At 40.0% G+C, this 3,638-nt stretch overlaps 1 non-coding gene across 1 annotated transcript; it reads left to right on the top strand.

The window, feature by feature from the left end:
• The first annotated feature begins 258 nt into the window (after positions 1–258).
• On the top strand, positions 259–365 carry LOC141644722 (small nucleolar RNA R71). The gene has a single exon (XR_012544332.1). It is a non-coding gene; the product is annotated as a small nucleolar RNA R71 (small nucleolar RNA).
• Positions 366–3,638: the final 3,273 nt, after the last annotated feature.

Raw genomic sequence — 3,638 nt, 5'->3', positions numbered from 1 at the left:
TCCCTTTCCGCCAATTGTTGTTGGAGCAAGGCAATTTGGGCTAGCAAAACGGAGTTGTTGGAGAATTCTTCTTTACCTTTGGATGGCACAACTCGGGAATTGACATATTGGGCATCATGGACCGCCATAGATTCGATCGTGGCATGAGCAAGGTCGGTGTCAATTTGATCAAACCGCCCATTGTTGGCGGAATCAAGAATCCTTCGGGCCTCAGCACAACATCCATTGTAGAATGTTATTGCTAAAAACCAATCATCTAGCTCATGATGTGGGCATTGTCTTTGAAGCTCTTTGTACCTTTCTCAAGCCTCATATAAGCTCTCAAGAGCTTGTTGACGGAATCCGGTAATTTGGCTCCTCAAAGTTTGAGTTTTCTCCGGTGGAAAAAACTTTTGATAGAAGGCTAGAGCCAAAGTCTCCCAATTGGTGATTCCCAAGGCGGTGAGGTCAAGGCTATTGATCCAAAGCTTGGCCTTGTCCTTCAAAGAGAAAGGGAAAAGTATTTCCCTTATTTGGGCTTGGGTGACGCCCGTTTGACGGATCATGGAGAAATAGTCACAAAAGTTTTGCACATGCAAATTGGGATCATCCAAAGGACTTCCCCCAAATTGCTTCCTCTCCACAAGGTTAATAAAAGCCGGTTTGATCTCGAAGTTCGGCGCGGTGATTTGAGTGGTTGTGATTCCGGCCGGAAGCATGGCCGCGGTGGGCTTTGAGTGATCGGAAAGTTTCACCATCTTTTTGGTAGTAGGTGGTGGTGGTGGTGGTGGAGTTGATGAACAAGAAACCTCCTCCTCTTCAAGAACCTCTAGATCTTCTAAGTAAGACTTTCTATCACTTTTAACTTGTATGGGAGAAGTGGCTTCTTTCACTTCCTTCCAAAAACATCGTCTGTTCCTAAATGTTTTCTCGGGATCGGAATCCGGTGAAAGCAATTCACCACTACGAGAGGACCTGGGCATAAGACAACAATTTCTAGAGAAGTGATAAGTAACGGTCTCAAGGAACAAGTGTTCCCCAAGACAAAGGAAAACTAGATGAAAATCGACAATTCAAAAAGCAATAAAACCGTTTCCCCGGCAACGGCGCCAAAATTTGATAGGCTTGTCATGTACCTATGCAAAGATAAATTCCCTAAACACAAATAAATGTAGTAATAGGGGTCGAACCACAAGGAAACGGGAATTACGTTGTGAATTGTTATGGGTAGATTTTTATCAAGGTCGACTTCGATTTTTGGTTTGGTTTGTTTGTTTGATGATTAATAAAAATTGTAATGTAAACTATATGATAAAAGAGAGTCTAAGGGGTTCGGATCACACATGCAAGGGTAAATATGCGATCATGATAAATTCGGTACTAATAACATAGTCAATTGCTTAGGCTTAGAGACACCCAGCTTACGATATTAGTGTCAACCATAGACCAGGTCCTAGAGAAACTCTCGTCCATGACTAGGTCGTTCTACTATACATGCTTTGTCTAATTCAATTATGTGCCTCTCGACTTATAGAACGAATGAACAAACTTAATCAATTGAATAAGGCCTTAAACAAAGATTAAACATTATGGTGCAAGCATGTGATAGAAGCAATTTAAACAATATTATTATTAACCTATTTTATCATGTTCTATACTTGATTTTGCATGGCTCCCCTAGCCCTTAGACTAAGAGATTTAGCTACTCATGTTAAGGTGTAAATTGTAAACTACAAAAAGAGAAATGATAAACATGATTGAGTGATTTATATGAACTAAATATTTTAACATGTAAAAGAAATTAAACTAAGTAATCTAATTAGAGTGCTTAATTATAAACTAAGTATAAGCTAAATAGAAATGTAAACTATAAATAAGAATACCTTAAAGAGATGAACTTGTATGGAAGAACAAATAACCAAAGTAACTTGAATAAGAAATGCTTGAACAATAACTTGTAGAACAAAATGTTGAAGGATTAAACTAAGGAAAGCTTAACAAGTTGTTGTAATACTAGGGGTTTATGAGTCTCTGGGTACTCTATCGAGTGGGCCTTACTCTGTCGAGTAAGTGTGTTTTGCGTTTTAAAATAGTTTCTGACCTGTTGGGTACTTGATCGAGTAGCCTTGGTACTCGATCGAGTAGCCGGCACTCGATCGAGTACGTCAGTTACTCGATCGAGTAGCCGGTTTACGGGGGGATGATTTGTCGGGTTTTGTTAATAATGCGAATTAATATATAAACACTTCCGTCACTTTCATAATACACTTTTACAAACCTAATTACTTTCGAAAGAGAAATCAATCTACGTACTTCGCATTCATCACATTATTGACAAATCCCGGAGCTTGGAAGGTCGGAATTCATCTTTCTTTACATCTTTGTGATCCTTGCATCGAGGGTAAGATCTACGTACCGAATTTGTTATATTTAATTAAGTCTTGTTAAACCCTAATTTTGGGAATTGGGGATTTGTGTTAGTTTTGTGTGGTTAGTGATATATGTGATGTTATGTTAGGAGAAGGATTCGTAGAGGAGGCTTTTTGATAACAGCTGTTGAGATCGTCTGACTGTATTGCAATCCAGGTAAGGTTTCCCTACTCAGTATTAGTCCCATAATGGGTTGGTGGTGATTTGTGATTGTTGATTGTTATCATACGAGTATTGTGACGGTTGTTGGTTTTGATTGTTGTTTAATAGTTGTGATTGTTTGTATCTGTCTGTGTTCTTCGGGGCGCGTCCCTGGCTAAGTGGAGTCACTTGACGGAGTGGCTTCACGCCCATTATTCGCCTTCTGTGGAACCCGCCACAGAAGGGATGTGCACATTAATGGATTTGGGTTTATCGCTCGACGGAGATGAGCGGGGATTAGGTGGGAACGGCTGCGGTCCCCCACTGGCGACGTGGAGTGACCTGTTGCGATGGCCACTCTGGCAGGACTACACACTTTAGTGTGTAGTCAGTATTGTGGAGTTAGTGATGGAGTTCGGAGTATATCTGTGACGATTGAGCTGTGTTGTTTGTTGTATTGTTGGATTATATAAATTGTGTGATTAGTACTGACCCCGTTTAAATGTTTTAAAAACTGTGGTGATCCATTCGGGGGTGGTGAGCAGTTATTGAGCAGGTATGATTGATGCGCATGGGATAGCTGGGATGAGTTATCACGTGGCAGTTAGAAGTCTTCCGTTGTGTCAGACGATGTCTAGTAGCTTTGATAGTTTTATCAGTGGACCGTTTGAGTACTTTGTATTTCTTTTAACAGTTTTGTTTGAGACATGTAATCAATTAAATTGTATTTACTTTTAAAGTACGTTTCTTTATTGTCTTATGATTATCATTGCCTCGGGTAACCGAGATGGTAGCACTTCCATGCCTTAAGTGGTCCTGGTAAGGCACTTGGAGTATGGGGGTGTTACAAAATGGTATCAGAGAGTTTATGATGTAGTTGGTAGTGTATGAAGTTAGTGTCGGGAGAGTTTATGATGTAGTTGATACGACATCGTGAGTGATGTGTGGAGGTAGGAATAGTTGGTGGAGTTGGTGTTAAGAGTTCATGATTTCATGTTTTATAAGTTGAGGTTTTGTTTTGAGTTCTTAGTAGCTTTGTTGCGTCTTGACTGAGTTAGTATGTTTGTTTTTATGTATGGGTTGAACTT

Source organism: Silene latifolia, chromosome 2 (assembly GCF_048544455.1).
Source record: "Silene latifolia isolate original U9 population chromosome 2, ASM4854445v1, whole genome shotgun sequence".
Taxonomy (NCBI): domain Eukaryota; kingdom Viridiplantae; phylum Streptophyta; class Magnoliopsida; order Caryophyllales; family Caryophyllaceae; genus Silene; species Silene latifolia.
Note: the sequence above shows the minus strand (reverse complement) of the source record. Positions and strands in the feature narration are given on the sequence as shown.